Source organism: Mus caroli, chromosome 1 (genome assembly GCF_900094665.2).
Source record: "Mus caroli chromosome 1, CAROLI_EIJ_v1.1, whole genome shotgun sequence".
In the NCBI taxonomy this organism is placed as follows: Eukaryota; Metazoa; Chordata; class Mammalia; order Rodentia; family Muridae; genus Mus; species Mus caroli.
The window spans coordinates 174,273,028-174,293,179 of record NC_034570.1 but is presented as its reverse complement, the minus strand read 5'-3'; positions in this window follow the sequence as shown (position 1 = coordinate 174,293,179).

The window sequence follows — 20,152 nt, the reverse complement described above, 5'->3', positions numbered from 1 at the left end:
CCATCACTTCCACATTACAGTCCATCACTTCCACATTACAGTCTATCACTTCCACATTAAAGTCCATCACTGGGGGAAGTCAGGGAAGGAACTCAAACAGGGCATAAACCTGAAGGCAGGAGCTGTTGCAGAGGGCATGGAAGAATGCTGCTCGCTAACTTACTCCCATGGTTTGCTCAGCCTGCTTTCTTATAACATCTAGGAGCACCTGCCCAGGGGTATTACAACCCACAGTGGGCTGGGTCCTCCTACGTCAAACACCAATTAGAAAAAAATGCACTAAAGATTTTCCCACAGGCCAATCTTGTAGGGCATTTTCTCAGTTAAAATTTCCTCTTCCAAGATGACTCTAGATTGTATCAAATAGATATGAAACTAGCCAGCACACCACTCCGGGTACTTCTTTTTAAGAATTACTTTTTTTATGGTTGTGTGTGTGTGTGTGTGTGTGTGTGAGCCTGTTTGAGTTATGCATACCCTATGAATGCAGAAGCTGCCAGATTCCCTGGAACTGATGTTATAGCTGGTTGTGAGCTACCACGTGGGTGCTGGGAACTGCAATGGCAGCAAGTGCTCTAATCCCTGAACCATCTCTTCAGCGCCACTTTAAATATTTATTTTAAAAATTCTCCGGTGTTGGGGCTCATGTTAAAGCACATAACACTAAGACTGAACCCAGATACCAGGCACATGCCAGGCACATGCCAGGCACATGCCAGGCACATGCCAGATGGTCGTGGCGACCTACAATCCCAGCCTCAGAAGGGCAAAAGAGAGGGTCTTGGAGGCCTAGCGATATTGACAGGCCTAAGTTTGATTGAAAGATCCTGTCTCGTTGAATAAGAAAGAGCAATTGAGATTTGAGTCCCAACACAAACACCATGTCTCCACATACATGTTCATCCAGCCACACATGTGCCCCTCCACATGCAAATGTGTACAAACATGAAAATGGGGGAGAGTCCTCCAGTGTTTATCTCCATGTTAATGGCTTATTTCTACTAGTCCACCCACATTGTATGAAGTACAAGTCCACATTTCCTTTCTTTCACAGCTGAGTGATGTCTCACGATGTTCATGCTATAATTCGTATCTCCATGGATGGCTGACTGGTGGAACACTCTCACCTCTGGCCACTAAGAATTGTATTGCTGTGAATGGGGCATGCACAGAGATATTACCATCTTTAAAAAGTAAAGGCTTTTCCATAACGCATCCAAACCCTAGAAATCCTTGAAGATGGTGAGCGTGGTTAGAGTCCGAGGCTGACTTTCCATTTCTTTGATTTGTTCTGGGAGCTCGCCCTGTGCCAGATGAATTGTTTGCTGTTGCTGTTTTGTTTTTACAAGACAGGGTTTCTCTGTGGAGCCCTGGCTGTCCTGGGACTCACTCTGTAGACCAGGCTGGCCTTGAACTCAGAGCTTTGCCCTCCTCTGCCTCCCGAATGCTGGGAACAAAGGCCTGCACCACAATGCTGGGCTTGAACTTTTATTTTCATTCTACTCTCCCTGCAGAATTTTATTTCATTGATATTTTTATGGAGAAAATAATTTACTTAGGATATTGCTGTTCTTCTTGGAAACAAATAGGTTTAAAAATGTTTAAGTAGAAGGTGGCTGGGTAGAAGGCACATGAGTTAAACATATGTAACACACTTGCTGAGGACCCCAGTTCAGTCCCCTGCACCTATGCCCCACCTCCAGGGGGTCCACTCACATACCCTCCTTCCTCTCTCCCTCCCCATAAAATACATACCATATCAAGAGTAAAATCTAATTTTTAAAATTTCTTCGTTGATCTTAAAATTGGAAATAATTGTTGAAAAACATTTATAATGTATAGAATTATCATCATTAAATTACCATAATCATTAGTATATAATCAGTCAAAATGACATTTTATGATTATAATGTTGCTATGTCATATAATCATATAAAATTTTATGAGAAGGCATTTTTAATAAGACAGAACTTCAAAAGTCAATCTGATCTCTTCTTATGGGATTAAAACAAAGCTCAGAATCAATTTTACTTTTCTTTTTTCCTATTTTCATTTTAATTTAGTGCAGAACCGTCTCTTGCACGCAGCAAGTTACATGGGAAAGAACAGAACCAGGTTTTCTTTCCTTAAGGAAGTCCAGCTTTAATGGTTAACACAGATATTCATAACTGGTCAAAGGCCAGAAAGCCGGTATCTGGAGAGTGGTCAGCCACAGATGAAACATCTTTCTCACACCCTGATCTCCAGGGCTCAGGGTCCAGAAGAGAGGAGCCAAAGGTTGGCTATTGGTTCGGTATAGAAGCCCAAGGTTAAGGAGAACCAGAACGGAGCATTGTCCTCTGGACACAATTGCACCGCTACAACCACAATCTCATGAAAGATCTGCACAGAATGGAGCCAGTCAACATGGCCAACACTCTAGCACGGAACAAGAAGGAGCTCGCTGTCCCCACCCTTGCTGAGGAGATACTGACAGTTGATGCGGATGGCTTCTGGGGGAGGGGGAGAGGGTTGTTTTTCTTTAAGAGTGTGGTCCCTGGTAGATTCACCATGTTCTTGTGGATGACCCACACCCAGGAATATATGTTCAGCACTAATTAGACTCCTTGGAATATTTAAATAGGACAAGCAACTGGCAGAGGCGTGGAGGTGGGGAGGGGGCAGATGTGAGAGAAGCTGGGGGAAGGACTGGGGGATAGATATGATCAAAATGCTTGTATGAATTCTTTTAAAAGTTAATACATGCATTTTAAAAGGAAAATAAACTTTATATTTAAATGAAGTACTCTTTAGGTCATTTGACAAATTCTAGAGAGCAGAATCTTCTAAGAGCTTGTACCCGGGTACAGTGGGTGCTGTCCATGTCCTTTCACCCAGCACTCTCTAGTTTTGCTGTTCCCAGGTTCTTCTACAGGAGCAGTGCTTTTTAACGTTGCTGTCTAGACAAAGTCTTTCCCTTTGTAGTCTAAGCTGGCCTTGAACTCACCATCTTCCTGCCTTAGGCTATTGAGTACCAGAATTGCAGACATGTGCATTTTTGGAAAGCAACAGGAAAGTGGAAGAGGCAAGGCCATTACATAAAGATGGTCACCCTGAAATAAATCTGAATGGATCTGAATACTTCTTATATACAGTGCTGTGGCTTGGGTGTCAGGCGGTACCTTCAACAGTGGGTACAGCGCAGATAGATGTAGAAACACCCTATATAGATTCACTGTGCCCCAAAGAGCCCACGCGCCTTCTCCAGCACCAGCTATATCTGAGGGAGCAGGATGCGCCTCAGCCCAGGGTACCAAGCAAGGTTTGGGATGCAAAGTGTCTCTGTCTTGTGTAGAGGCAGAAAGGAAGATCAACAGGAGGCCTCCACCACATGAACCTCCGAAGCAGACACAATTTTCAGAACTGAAGATCAGAAAATATATTCTTAAAATCTACCCATACCACATTGCTCTCAGTGTATTCTCAGTAGTATTTAGGTGACACTTCAGAGACAACTGTCTCAAATCTCTGTGTGGCCTCCCACGCTAACATACACGATGATGTCACAGTGGAAAACCCCTTACTTTCATGCTGAAATTTTTTTATGAGCTCTATGGTCTATAAATTTCAGAGCTCTGTGTGGGAGAAACCTCATTCACTTGCTTTTTGAACCTGTTATTTTTAAAAATGCATGTTAAACACCTACCACTTAGAAGGCATTTTGACTAAGCTAAAGATAGTGACCACATAAAATAAGGACCTGTGTATTCGTTATTTTTGGCTGCTGTGATAACACCCCACAGCCAAAAGCAACTCACAGAAGAAAGAGTTTATTTGGGCTCATGGTTCCAGAGGGATAAGAGTCCATCACAGCAGGAGGCATATAGCAAGCAGCAGGCATGGCAGGATCAGGAAGCTGAGAGCCCCCAGACTCGGCCACGAACTCAAATGGAGCAAACTGGAAGTTAGGGAGGCTACAAAGTCTCCAAGTTTGCCCTCAGTGATGTCCTTTCTCCAGAAAGACCTTACCTCTCAAAGGTTCTGCAATATCTACCAAACAGTGCTCCCAACTGGGGACCAGAGGTTCGAGCAATTGAGCCTGTGCTGGACATTTCTCATTCAACCCCCACAGCTTGTATGTGCAAGTGGTAAGACTGCAAGTGGTCAGCACTGTATATAAGAAGTATTCAGATCCATTCAGATTTATTTCAGGGTGACCATCTTTATGTAATGGCCTTGCCTCTTCCACTTTCCTGTCGCTTTCCAAAAATGCACATGTCTGCAATTCTGGTACTCAATTCTGGTACACAAATAAAGCCATAGTAGAGGCAATATGTGTATTTGTGTGTGTGTGTGTATGTGTGTGTGTGTGCATATGTATGTATGTACTGCGTACAAATCAATCAGTCATGATCCCACGAACCTGCTCAATATGATGAGTGCTTATAAATGTGAGTATTAATTCCCAAGAACTTGCTCTAAAAACAACACATGCCTCATGGGGCCGTCTCCATTCAACTTTTAACATTTGTATCTTCATTTATGAACATTCAGTTAGAAACCCTTTAAAATGAATTAGTCTATGTCCTACCGGTGGAGAATGTGAAATCATGATATATATATATATATATATAATCTGTTTCTGTCCAGGGTCTGTCACTTATATATTTATTGGGGGAATACTTTCAAATCAATCTTTCCTCATGGACTTGAGAACACATTTACTTTTATTTCATGAACTCCATTTCAACCAAAAAAAAAAAGGGCAGGGGCGAGGGGTGGGACTCCCATGCTGACTCAGCACACAAAGCTACATTTTATACCCGTCAGGCAACATATAGATTTTTATAAGGTGAACAATGGTTGTCTTTAAGTACTGATGGAGTAATCTTAAAGACTTCTGGCAGTATCCTTTGGAAACTACACCCATAAATTTTATTAGTATTAAACGTTTCTAATGGGAACTGACAAAGAGCTGGATTGGGATACAGTTTTCTCTGCATTTGGCAAAGAGGAAAGGAAGAAAAAAGCCCATATCTATGCGTCGATACTCAAGCTCATTCATCTCAATTTTGCGCAATATAATTTAAGACCCTCTACAACAGTTGGGGAGATTACTCTGTACTGTGGGGAAGTTGCAAAATTTTTATGGGCCAATAAAATTGTTGTCGTAATGCCATTATGAGGTGCTAGGGCAACATAGCTGTTTATAACACCCATATCCTTGTGCCAAGCAGAGGAAAGAGATCACTGTGATTGGAGAGAGATGCTGAGCAGAGCTAAAATCCAAGTCGGCTTGATAATGACAATTTCTCTGCTGAGTTAGGAATCAAATTAAGCCAGATGGGCAATGGGGCATGTTAACTGAGTCACTCTGATAAGGAAAATGAACACTGACAAGCAGAACTATAAATTAAGCCATCGTTGACATAATCATATATTATCTTCAGGTATATTTCAGGATAATTTCCAGGAGAATGCTTCCTTTATTTTTGTTTAATTTTTGCTTAAAAAAATATGCTCAGATGGCTTTTCTCTGCTCTCTTATAGTATTAGGCAAAATTAATTAATCAAATAATCAATAAAAATGATCTTGATGATCTCTAGTCAAACTAAAAGCTTCTGGGAAAAGAAAAACAAAATGAGTAAGAAAACCAGCCACTTTGAAATCTGAGGTCAAAATAAATGGTTTTGCTCTGATCAACACTTCAGTAATTCAGGAAAAAAAGAGTATACAATAAAGGTGCTCACAGACTGGAATCTTGAAGATGGAAAATAGAATTTGCAGGGGTACCCTGTGTGTTCTTTTCCATATGACCTGAGAGCCACTGACAGAGTGCATGGATCCCACCTTCAGATGCTTCCAGCACAGAGAGACAATAGTCATGCATTGCAGCTGTGTGGGCCTTGGCAGGAGGCTCCCTTGTTGCTGTGTCTTAGCTGAGGGAAAGCCATACAAAAGCACAGCCTACTTTTACCACACTCCACACTTGGACTCTTTGTAATTCTCTTACTTCCCCCCACCCCCCACACCAAGAACTGCCTTGATCAATTTTGATAATTCCTTTGCCTTTCAAAGCCTTTGGCTTAGGAATGGGGCCTGGGATTCACTGCAGGCTCCTCGTCTGTTTGTAAAAATGAGCTACTACATGCTGGAGAGATTGCCTTCTTCTCGGGAAGGAAGGGACGCAAGACAGATAGTCTGTTTAGTCCACTAAGTATGGCTCCTGAAAATATTGTGGCGCCCTATTGTGCGAAGGTGAGACAGACAGAGCTAGGAGAGACAGAAGGCAAGACCCAGATCCTGTTTGCCTAGAATTTTCTTCCTTCTTAGTGGCCAGATCCTGGGCCAGAGACAGATTCAGCTTGCCAATTGCATAACTTCTGAACAACTCTTACCCCTGTGTAAAACTACCTAGTCCATAGAGTCGCTGTGAACTTTAAGTGAACAAAGGTATATAGATAGGAGAGCTCCAGCCATGGCCGACAGAACATGGACTCTTAACACTGACCTAAACGCCCAGCCTCTTCTTGTTTGAGTCATTTTGAGTCTGTTCTGCTTTTGTTTTAAATGAAAACGGTCAACAACATTAAAAAGCATAGTAGTATTGACTTTGCTGCAAGGCATTTATATATATATATATATATATATATATATATATATATGTATGTATGTATAAAGATGACTTTCTTGAAGTCTATTTAAAACCCTCTTTCCTTTTGCTGAAGGGCTTTATATTATTTGATATACGTTTTACTTATATATGCTTTCCTATTGCAAGAAGTTGATCTACGTTTTAGCCTTAAAAATGAACAATTTATTATTATTGTTGTTGTTATTGTCATTATTATGTGTGTGTATACATGTGTGTAAGGATGTGTGCATGCCTGGCACTTGTATGGCGGTCAACATCCAGCTTCTGGAAGCTGTTTCTTTCTCTAATGGTCACTGTTATACCCTATAAGCCAGGATAGCCTCCTGTCTCTGCCTCCCATTTCACTATGGGATACTGGAATTACGAGTGTGTACACCATACCTGGCTTTTTATATAGGTCCTAGAATTTGAAGGCAGTTCTTCAGGCTTGTACAGTAAATACCTGCTGGGCTGTCTCCCTACCCAGCCTTAGCTTTGTTTAAAACAAAATGCACTAGGTTCCACAGTGTCTAGGTGGGTGCCTGTAATAGAGTATTCCCTCAGCAAAGGTTTGTTACCCTTGTAAATGATGGCTCATGCACTTCTGGTAACCCTGGGCAACAGGAGGGGCAGGCAGATTTTTGTCCTTTGATTTATAAAGATGACAGATAGGAAGCAAAACTAGAGCAACTCTTGAGACATAAAGATGACACAATGCAGGTTTCTCCAGAAAGTCTTGGTCGAGGCAGCCTCTGCAGCAGCATGCTTGAGCAGATCTCACTGTACTGGGGACACTCTTCGCTTTAGTTAGCAGTCTTAATTCTGTATAGTTAATTAGACACTCTAATTGTAAGAAACACCTGGGCTAGAATCAGATGCACCCACTCCTACTGTTCAGTAGCTTAGTGCATATACAAGGAACAAAGATGTTAAGAGAGTATACATATCCAATAGCAGATTTGAAGGGCTTAAAATTAAAAGATTTGCTTGTTTGTTTGTTTGTTTGTTTGTTTGTTTGTTTAATCTATGTGAATACACTGTCTCTCTCTTCAGACACACCAGAGGAGGGCACTAGAACTCCCTACAGATGGTTGTGAGCCACCACGAGGTTGCTGGGAATTGAACTCGGGACCTCTGGAAGAGCAGTCAGTCCTCCTAACCTCTGAGCCATCTCTCCAGCCCCTTAAAATACTTTTAACTGATGTAGTATTTCCATACATAGTACACACTGTACAAATCCCAGAGCCAAACTACTTTCACTCATCCCAAGGCAGCAAAGCCTTTCCTCACAGTAGTTTTCTAGCAAAGTCCAATAAATGAAGAACCTAAAGGGTCACTCACTTAAAACAACAAAAGCCATCCATCCTCACAGGGGTTATCTGGAATTCGTAAGCAGGTGAATTCATGGACAAACATCATTTCTGTTTTGAGGTGTTTGGTTTATGGTCAGCTTGTCAATGCAAACACTCATAATAATAACATCATTATCACCAGGATAAGGTCTTACTATGTTCTAGGCAATGGCAGCACCTTACACAATAATTTCATTTGTTGCCCGGGATTAGTTTCTCTCATTTACAGCTTAACCCCTGGACTACAGAAGTCCTTGACTTCTTGCCTACATCTGAGGTCTCCCACTATGTGGCTTTGCTGGGATTGGAGGAAGCACAGTTAGTAATATATATTATTATACATGTGTGCATATATATATATATGCATACACATACAAATATACATATATACATATAATATACATATATATTATTACTATTAGGCTAAATCTCTTAACAACTTTTGTGAGCTGGGCATCATGATACACACCTTTAATGCCAGCCCTCAGGAGACAGAGATCAGTGGATCTCTGTGAGTTTAAGGCCAGCCTGTTTTACATAGAAAACTCCATGCTAGCTACATAGTAAGCCCCCATCTCAAAAATAAAATAAAACTCTAAAAACATTTTTTTTTAAACTGGAGTAAGATCAACCTGCAACTTGCTGTGTAGACCAGGCTAAATTCAAACTCACAAATTCCATTGCTTTGGCCTTCTGAGTGCTGAGAATCCAGTCATAGTGTCTTCCCTCTTCCCTGGTGGCCAGGTCCCCACCCAACCCCTCCCCCCACCCCCCACCCTCGGGCCTGGGAGTACTCGCTTTGGCTTTCCAAGGAATAGTAAACCCTTCAGGACAGACTTGCCAAAACCTTGGGCAGCCAGGGTTGGAAATCTAAATGGACGGCACGCTCTGGTCCAAAGTGTATGCATTTCCTGTCTTCTAAGTTTTCTTTTTAGAGTTCATGTCCATGTTCCTTTCAATCTGGAAAGGCATAATTTCACTTTAAGGAAAAGAAAACAATTGCTTTTAATAGGAATCTTTATGGGCATGATTTGGAGGGCTTTTTGGACCAGTGACTAGGATGGAACAACATTGTGGTGAGTTAAGTGTAAATGGCTCAGAAACGGTCAGATTAAATTTCCCTGGAAACACCCAAGGGCTTCCAAAACGAATGGGGAGAAACACTCAGGCCGTGTGCATCTTAGACTTTACATTTTCTCTCGCTCTCTCTTGCACTCCGCTGATTTTATTTTCCTCTTCAAAACACTTCTTAGGGTGACCTCATCTCTGTGGTCAGCATGCTGTCAGGACGGATTGCCATTAATCCTGGTGCGTTCTGGGTGGTCTAACCTGGTATCAGTCGCCCTGTTCCTGCTCTTCTCGAGTGAGCTTTCCCTTCTAATATTTGTTTTCAGTGTGGGAAGGGTGTAAACCTGCAAACAGTCTAGAGTCTGTGTGAAGTTTTCAGCGTTTGGAAATTCACCGTCATGACACAGAGATGAATGTGTGAGGCGGCTTGTCAAAAACAGATAAATCTCAGTTATTTAACTCAGAAAACACGAGTCTGGGTGAGGCTGATGCGGGGGAACCTCATCAGTCAAGATGTGAAGAGTCAGTATCAGAAAGCTTTTGAAAACCCTCTCACTGATTATCAATCGTCAAACATGTCTCAACAGAAAATATATCAGAAAAAAAATAATTATAGTCCTGTTTCTGAAGTTCAGCTTTAAACACATCTTCAACTGCTTTAGAAAAACGTTCCCCTGCCCTCCCTCCTGAGGAGATTCCCACAAAAGTAGCCAAATTCTGTTTGTAGGAATTTGGGTTTATTTTCTTCTTATCCCCATCTTTGGAGACGTCTGATTGGTGTCGATGTCTTTTAATCCCCTGATCTCACCCTAGTTTGGTCAGTGAAGTTTGTCAAATGTTTAGCTCTTTCCAAAGATGACTTGTTGACATGGTGTCTCAGTGTTTCTCCTGTCTAATCTCCAGGCAGTGTAGTCCACATGGGCTCTAAGTGGTTTGAAGTCCTTCCTACCACAAGACATTCTATGATAAGGAAAAGCCATTCAGTTTACTCACTAAGCTCAACAACAGTAGAAAAACCGGTGGCTGCTTCTCAGCTTAAAGTTAGGAGCGTCACTGGCTAACTGAGTGAGAGAAGCTGCAAGCCTTCTCGCACAGATACCTGTAGTGGAAGATAAACTGATCTAACACACACACACACACACACACACACACACACACACACACACACACACGTAATCTAGAGCCCAATACAAACCAAGACACCATCCTTAAACCTTCAAGCTTGAAAAGCCACCTAACCTCAGAAGAGAACTATGGGAGCCTGCTCTTATGATGCTGCTCCCTCCCTCCGAGTCTCTTGATTTCCCTGAAGATTAGCCAGGCCATGAAAACAGCTAGCTTCAACTGAAGCACATTATCTGATTTGGGCTGGTGGGCAGTCCTCAGGCTAAGCATGGCAGAAGGGGTGACATGAAGCTCACATCTCTGCTAGCCTGAACTTATGCCAGAGTATATATATATGTGTGTGTGTGTGTATATATATATATACACACACATATATGTATATGTATATGTATATGTATATGTATATGTATATGTATATGTATATGTATATGTATATGTATATGTATATGTATATATATGTGTGTGTATGTATATATATGTATATATGTATATATATGTGTATATATGTATATATATATGTAAAATCTAAGATGCTGATATATATATATGTGTGTGTGTATGTATGTATATATGTATATATATGTGTATATATGTATATATATATACATATGTAAAGTCTAAGATGCTGATATATATAATCAGCTATGCTACAGACAAGGAGTATACAGGAAAGTATATTGAAATTCTTTTATTTCAACTAGTTAGATCATGAACCTTATTATGACAAATGGTGGTATGTATATCAATCAAAGCAGTTGTTAATAAAATAAAGTATAAGGAAGAACAGAAATCAAAATGGTACACAAAAGCTTTTCCTGCCATTACAGAAAGTATTGAAAGAGAAACCACAATATTAGAAATGTAGAAAAACAAAGAACAAACTGATAACTGCAAATCCAATTACATTCAGTCAGTGCATGAAATAAAAACCTTTTAACCATGGTCAGAAGCAGAGGCAAACTGAGTTTCCTTCAAGGTCGGGGCTCCAAGAGCCTGGCCATGCTCCAGTAGGTGTTTCCAGAGCCATGCACAGATGAACAGCATGAAATGCACTCATCAAGTATTAGAGGGGGGAGGGGGAGGGGAGGGAGAGAGGGGAGGAGGGAGACCCTATGGGTGGCTCAGTGGCTAAAGTCACTGCCTGCCAGACTGGAGGCACTGGGTTGGTTCCTAGGGACCCACATAGTGAAAGGGAAGAAATGATTCCAGAACATTATCCTCTGACTTCCGCAATGCCATGGCTTGCTCCATGTGTCACACAAATAAGTAAATATAATCTTTAAAAATTAGAGAGTGAGGAGTGGGAGGGGGAGAGGAAGAGGGAGAGGAAGCATATAAATGAATTCAGGAGGGGAAAGTGACTGGAGGGAGGTGAGGAGGCAGGGGAGAGAATGGGAGTGGATTTGATCAACTATGAGTGTTTGTAGCCTGGCCCCCACTTTAAGTCTGTTTTCTGTTCCTGATTATGTATATAATATGACAGTTGTCTCATACACTATGCTGTCCCTGCTGTTATGGATTCTAATTTACTGAATTGTAAGCCAGAAATACACCCTTCCTCTCTTAAGTTGCCTCCTGTCAAGTGTTTGGACAGGGCAATGAGAGGGTAGCCTCAGTGGGGACCAGCAAGCCTCAGTGGGGACCAGCAAGCCTCAGTGGGGACCAGCAAGAAGACCAGTGAGTGGAAAACGGGAGAGCAGACCTGGCCTTGAAACACACTGTAGAAGTCTAGCATTTTCTTTGATGAGCTTTGAGCAACGAAGGCGAGTGTTTATCATGTTCTCTTGCCCCCTTCTGGTGCCTAAAGGGAAGCCGACCAGAACCTGGAAAGCTGGAAACCCGCAGTTCAATCAGGAGGCTGTGGCAATCATTCAGGAGCCATACCAGTCGGTCAAAATGTGGGTAATGGCGGTGTCTATGAAGTGGTCCTGGGATGCTGTGACCACAAACAAGAGGTGTTGCTTGCTGATACAGTGGATAGATTGAAAGAGAGGAATACAGGATGAGTTCAACATTTTGCAAGAGTTGGAACTGATTATAAAACAAACATATTTAAGAGAGCAAAACATTAGCCTAAGACTGAAGATAAGATGCTATGAAAACTAACTGAAGGTCCCGATAGAATAGAACAGCAGAATGGGAGAACTTAAAAAACAAAGAACAAAACCAACAAAACACATTGCCCTGTTTTGTCTGAATGTGCAATGTCCCCCACAGACTCACGTATTCAGGCTCGATGATCCCCAGACGCTAGAACTTGGGATGGTCTGGAAACCACAGGAGGTAGAGCATCCGGGGACTTAGTAGGCCAGGGAGGGACCTTTGAAGGTTATGTCAGCTCCTCAGCCCCCTTGCCAGCAGCTTTGCCTCTTGATGGTCCAGAGGAGAACATCGTCTTCCTCAGCATGCTCCCTCTACTATGTCATCAGCGGCTCAGAATCAGCTGAGCCAAGATGGTGGGACTCAGATGTCTGAAACCATGAGCCAAAATAAGTGATTTTCCCTTTAAAGCTATCTCAGGCTCTCTGATCACAGCTGTACAAAAATAAACAGCACATGTATTTAGGTTTGATTCAGCACAATCGGTGCCCGTGCCCGTGTTTGTCTTTGCTCTAAACACACTGTAGTAACCAAGGAAACGATGAGTGCAGTGCACCGGGTTTTTAATGGCAGCCTGAATCACGCATTCAAATCTTTTGACTCTGAGGATGGAGGCGCCATGTTTCCCAGGTCCTCGCATGGCGCTTCGTCTCCACCAGGTGGCAGCACTGAAGTTCAGAGGCAGTTCTGCGCAGTCTCCAGGCTTAATGAGTATAAATGAGTAAAGACTCAGGGACTGTCAGACTTCTAGTCTCCCTTTATCCCCACTTCCCTGGTGTCGGCACCCCCACCTTCCCCAGCAGCCTAACGAAGCTTTTGACGATATAATCTCTGGCTACATTATTCACTGGACATATCCAGGCCCAAGAAGCCATTTCCTGGAGACCACTTTTTAAAACTCTGTGTTCATTAGCTCCACTAATACATTCTCGTGGAAACCACACTTTAATAAATTTCATAGTGCATGACCAGCGGACTTCATGAATATTAGTCACTCCAAGCACGTTTTGTTTATTCAGCTTCTCGCTTCTCTCCTCCCTTGCCTGACTCCAGACTTCTCCATCTGTGGAATGATAATAACAAAGCGAGAGAGCTGGCTGGCCACAGAAGACCGAGAAAGCAGGGAGTAAAGGGAGCTTTCTGGGCTCACACCTGTTTTAAGATTTGTTATCCTTAAAACGAAAAGCTGTGGGGATTCACTGGGCTCTTTCCTTGTGGCTCCCAGTGGGCTTTGCTGTAAACCACAGGGAGGAGTGGGGGCCTTCAGAGCACTTAAAAGTACTTATGTCAAATCCATCCCATTCTTCCGGCCTCCGTTCCTCGGGCCAGCCACCATTCCCAGGGGCTGGAGCACATTACAAGGCCCCCACTTTGTATGAATGGGCACAAACAGACTTTTTCACCATTTCTCTGCGTCTACATTTGCAGACACATCCTGTAGGCTGCCTGAAACAGCCTTAATTTCAATTTACTGTCTCCCCGAGGACCTTGCCATTCTGTGGAAAGTGGAAACTCAGTGGTCCGTTCTTCTCCCCCACCTCTCCCCCCAGCCTCATTCTGTCCTCCTCCTTCAAAGAAAATGTGGAAGGGAGAACGTTTGCCCGAGGTGAACAGAATGATGTTCTGATGCGTCTAACAGGGCCTATGATCTTTTATGTTGAGAAAAAAAAATAACAAGCAAGTTAGGCCACATTACCACATTTGGAAAGCGTTCAAAGTCAGTGTGCAAAACCGTGGAGGTGAAGCAGGGGTCTCCTGGAGTGCATGCGTGTACAAGGGAGAGCATGAAATTATAGACTCAAGTTCTACATTGTTTTTTTGTTTGTTTTTATTCTTCTGGGGGCTAACTCTATCTAACTCCTTGTTAGTTTCAAATGTAGACACAAGCAGAACCAACTGTAGGCAAAGCTCCTAGGTCCTGCCTTCAGGTCTCATTCGACCCACCATGTTTTGTCTTGTTGTCTTCACACATATACGCATCTCCTTCCCTGGGAGATTCAGAAGCAAATGAAAAGAAAAGATCGGTAAACAAACAACAGTAATAATGAAGGGACAACTTCTGCCCCTTTGGGAGTTCTACCACAGTGGCTGCCTCACACCAGAGAGACCTAGAACCTGGGAGTTTTTCAGTCCACAAGGCTGGAGGTTTCAGCAGCTGCAGTCTGGTGCAGGAAGCCTAACAGGTTCCAGGAGAAGAGTTGGCCCTTAGTGAACGTTGGAGCCTGGAAACTGTGGCTCTGATATCAGCAATGATACCATCGCCAAATCAAGTGACCAGTGAGAGGAAATACCCAGCAAGCAGGAGGGCCACAGTCTTCCATCCTTTTTATTTGGGATGCTACCAGAAGGTGCCATCCACATGCGAGGAGGCTCTTCTCATATCAAGTAAAGCCACCAAGACAGTTCCTCACTTGAGGCTCGCTAATCAGGTGATTCTAAACTGTGGCTGGCTGACATTCAAACCGATCATTACCCCTAGGTTCCCAAAGATATTCCCCAAGAGTCCCTTGATTTTTTTTTTTTTTTTTTTACTCTTTATCAGAAAACCACCAACCATTGATACAAGCAATGCACTGGGGCCGCTTACACAGATTACAAACGATGCAGCAATGCAGGTGACATGCACAGACTACACACAATGCGGGCAGTATGCACAGATGACTACACACAATGCAGGCAAATGTTGCACAAAGCAAACATTATTATGAAAGTGTAATAAGCTCTGATATTTAATAATATGTTCGATTTTTATTTTTGTCTCATTTAAAAAAATTCAAAGTGTGCCACTTTGAACCTGCTCACTGGAGTTTATTAGCATAGGGTGTGGGGTCATGGACCTCAGAGGGAACCTCTAACCTTAAAAAGGACTCCACTTCTGATATGATAGAGTAAGGACTCTGTCTTTGATGTCACTGGAAGAAATTGTCTAGGCTGTGGTTTTGTTTTTGGTTTTGTTTTTTGTTTTTTGTTTTTGTTTTTTTTAAAGCTAAAAGCACTGCCAAGGTCCCTTTGTTCATGTATGTTTTTTTATTATTTATTTTTGTCTTCACTAATATACACATCTCCTTCATGCATTGTTTTCTGAGTGAAAGTATTAGTAAACAAAATAGAGAAAGATGATGAAGACAAAAATCAGATTCTTGGCATGTTTGAACTTTTACATTTTTAGGGACTAAAGCCTATTAACTGGTCTACATGCTATGTGGAATTTCATATATCTCACACAATTCTTGAAATAATAAGACAATATAGACCTTATCATTTATGTGCCACATAAGGATATAAGAAAACTTGAGTTCGTGGGCTGGGGTGATAGCTCAGTTCTTAAAGTGCTTGTCTTGCAAACATGAGGACATAGGTTCGATCCCCGGGACATCCACCTTAAAAAAAATAATACCTAAGTGGTGACTGCACCAAGGATGTAGAAACAGGAAGGTCACTGGGACTCACCTGCCAGCCAAATTGGTAAGCTCAGGTCAGTGAGAGACCCTGCCCCACAAAACTAGGTGGACAGAGGCTAAGGAGTAAGTTATTCTCTGACTTCCACATGAACATGCACACACCAAGATGCTCATTAGCATGCATATGGACACACACACAGGTATGCATGCACGCACACGCACACACACTCACTCACTCACACATGTACATACCAAAACAAACAAAACAAAACTAAACAAAGCAAAACACAACAGAAGCCCCTGAAACTTAGGCTCCCAGAGGTTGAATTAGTAATGGTACCCTACTATGTCATGTCACCTGGAGACTGGGGATGCAGATGGTAGAGCCAGACAGCTTTCACTTGGCATCTTTGCTATGCTGCTCAGTGACACTTTCAGTGAGAAATGAATGATTAAGATGAAATGTATAAACACTCAGTGTCCATTAGGTGCTTACCATATGTATACATAGAAGACATATGTAAATGTGATATATTTCAAAATATATAACATCTCTAAGGGGTATGTATAACTTAAATTGATGGGGAAGTCTATGGAGTTTTATTATTTTCAATTTATCTCTAGGAATATGGCAAATATGTCAAATTCAAAGACATTATTCACATCTTTAAACCCACAGCCTTTCAATATCACTCAAATGCTTGTTCTGTACATCTGTAACCACAGAAATGTGGTCAGAGCCCTGTAGGTATTGGGGAATTTAGCAAAGCTTGACAAACAATGGGGAAACCTTACAGAAGGAGCCATAATTCTGAGCAATCTCTTGTTTCATCAGAACCAGGTTCCTTTACAAGGTCTGAAGCTTGGTGGTTGGCAGTGTGTTTCTGAGGACGATTCCACTCTGCCCATGGCATCTAGGAGAATCGAATATGGTGCTTATCATGGATGCTCTAACATCAGTTCTGCCTCTTACCTGCTGTGAGGTCTTGGACTGTGTTCTTAAGCTTTTCTTGCTTCTGTTCTTATTTACACAATGGGGGTTCCTGATGTTGGTCATGGGATGACAAAAATGCCTACCATGTAGATGATGTGGGGACTTTAATATAGTCACAGACAGAAAGTTTCTAGAGCAACACAGAATGTAAGTGGTTTTGACTTCTGTTCGTTGTTAATGAAATATTTATTATAGCTAGCACATATAGAAGACACACAAATCTTATATTTTATTTACAAGCTGTAAGCCTAGACTGGGCAGATTCTGAGATATTCTAACCTATATCCAGACCATAGACCCTGTGTTAGTTGTAGTTTGAGTCTCATCCAGCTTTCTCTGTCCAATGTGTCTTCACAACAAACTTCTATTGGCCACACACTCATGGTCCATTCTGCCTCATGGTGACCATCTCCTTCTTCTGTCTTCTCTCCCGTGGTTTCTTTGAGCCACCTCACTGGATTCGCTGGTCCAGTCTTTCTCTCTTTACTGCCCTGTCACAGAGTCTAGCCTTTTATTAATCAATGGCTTTTTAAATCAGTGAGCAAAGTTTACACAACAAAAGTCGGTGTATGGGAGGATGCTCTCTCATCTGGATGGCAACCAGATCTTGGGGTTCAGAATTTAGCATTTGTATCCATAGCAACAGACCAATCCCCCAACACTTCATGGTGTCTTAAGTTAGATCAGTGCTCATCCTTTGGTACGGCCAGCTCTGATGCCACAGTGATGCTCCCCAGACTGCTGAGCTGAACGGCCTCTAGGAAGGGAGGAGCTTGTGCCCACTGCACTGGAAAAGAATCCTGGAGAGAGTGGTTGTGAAGACAGTGCAGGTAGACCCGTCCTAGCATGCTCTGAGCAGCCAACCTCCTTTGTGTCCTTGTAAGGATGTACTGCGCCTGTCCAGACTTTGTTGTTTGTTCATTCAAGACAGGGTCTCTCTATGTACATAGATCTGGCTGTCCTCGAACTATGCTGGCCTTGAAGCTATAGATATTCACCAGCCTGCCTCTGTTTCCTGAGTGCTGAGATAAAAGGCATGTGCCACCATACCTGGTGCTAGACTATATTTTTCCAGTGCTTCCATTTTGTTTGTATTATCCCTTATATTAGCTACTTTTCTCATTTTCATGATGGAGACATCCTATAAGAAGCAATTTAAAGAAGGAATGAAGGGTTTCTTCTAGTTTGCAATTCATGAGGATTTATCACATCACGGCAAGGAAGTCAGATTGGCAGAATGAATAGCCAGCTAGGTGGTCATATTGCTTTGACAGCAAGCATAGAGAAAAAGAAGTTAAATGAGGCTATAAAATCTCAAGGTTTGCCCTGACCCTCTGCAGTGACCCACCTCCTTCTGCAAGGTTTTGGCTCCTAGAGACACTAAAATCTCTCCAAACACAGCCATCAGCTGGGAAACCAAGTATTCAAATACATGAGCCTGGGGGGGGGCACTCTGTATGCCAAGCACAATACTTTTTATTTAATGGCTTTAAGTATTTATTAGAAATTAAGAGTCCTTTGGAAGTAAAGGAATCAAGTAAAAATTAGGATGGATTATTTGTATGAATAGTAAGATAGATACATAGATAATAGATAGATGCATGGATAGATAGGTAGATGGATAGATAGATGGATAGATAGATGACAGATGTAGATAGATGATAGATAGATGGATAGATAGATAGATAGATAGATAGATAGATAGATAGATAGATAGATAGAAGTATTTACTCTTGGATATGAACATACTTCCTTCTTCTACTGGAATATTTCTCTTTATGCTTCTCTCAGGACACAAAGACCACTCTCAAACTGTGAGCTGGTCTGGCAAGAAATACTGCCTCTATGTTCAAAGTGGAGGGTAAGGTACATTTTACCTGCATCCTTGCACAACTTCAGGGGTTGGCCTAACTGGAGTGGTGAGGGATGAAGAAAGGAAAGGCACAGTGACACATGGAAGCAGTAAAGTTGGGACTGGATGGACTAGATTGTCTAATGAAGAAGCCTCAGCACCCTGGACGCTCCCATGCTTATTTTATACAGTTGAATAGAGCGATGGGGTTATTGCATGCAATTGGACAAGGAGGCAGTGTATATGCTGTACAGCTAAATCCAGGAGACAGGCTTAGCTGATCTCAGTAGGAGCAGTAGGGGAACTGTCTCAGGCTGTCAATATTCACGGGGAGAAAGCGATGGTGGACACTTGCTGCCTACACTGTAAACATCCATCCTCTGAAGCAGAGGAAGGAGCTGCCATTGATCTGAGCCTCACCAGAGAAAGCTTTGCCAATCCTGTGGGTCTGAGGCATGAGGTCCTTGTCATGCCAACAGTGCACATTCGTTGGGGACTTCACAAGCTTCACACACACAGTGAGGCACTCTTGTCACAGTCATTGTTTACTTCTAACTGTGTGTGTGTGTGTGTGTGTGTGCACATGTATGCATGTACTTGGGGAGGTCAGAAGGGTGTCTGACACCCTGGAACTAGAATTACAGGTGATTGCAAGCTGCCTGGTGTGGGTGCTGGGCAGCCATCTTGAATCCTTTGTCAGAGCAGCAAGTGCTCTGAAGTGCTGCGCCTTCTCCCTGCCCTCTCTCTGGTCTTCTGTGCTGCTCAGTTTTGCCCCATCAGATGATAAAAGACATGTCTTCACTATGGCAAGAAAATTTCTACGAAGCCCAAGATATTCCCCTGTGCAGCAGGCCTCACATCTGAGCTGCTGGCCAGCACCAGTTCCTCCCAGTCTGCCATTTTGTCTTTTCATACATGGAATATGGTGGCTTGCAGCTTTCATACATGGAATATGGTGGCTTTCTGTGCCTGGTTAAACAGAGGACACTTGCAAGTCACCCACGTGGTGTAGGTCAGAGTTTCACTCTTAGAGTTTTGAGTCATGTTTCATTCTGTGAGTGTACTAGAAGTGCTTCAACATTTTCCAGTAAAGAGTAGATTTATTGTTGTTTATTTTTTTCCAGTAGTGAGTAAGTCTGTTGTAACATTCATGTCAAAAAGAAAAGAAATGACCAGATAGACAGACAGATGCTAATTTGGGTCATTCCTTTTGAAAATTCTGACTGGAGAATTTTACCCACATTTCTTTTCCTTTCTCACAAGAAAAGTCATTTCCAAGCCTCACACAGCCTTCTCTCTCTTGGTCTACAAGGACCTTTGACAGAGGGAGCAATATTTAGAATGGCCAAACCTGACCCCATTAGTCCAGTCCTCACATGGAAAAATCTGTCTTCAAATTCTTGCTGACTCAAAATTGAAAGCTGTGTTTACTTGCGAAGTTAATAAAGCTCCCGAAGGGGACCCAAATATCCACATGTTTCCATCCATATCCAGATGTTTCCATCCTCTTTTCGAAAAATGACCATTTATCTTCCTCTGAAGATGCGTATCTGGTTACCCCGAATTCAGCCATGTAACAAGTCACTGGCTCACTGCAATGTTGGGAACCTTGGCAGTGCACCTCATATCTCATTAGTAATGTAAAA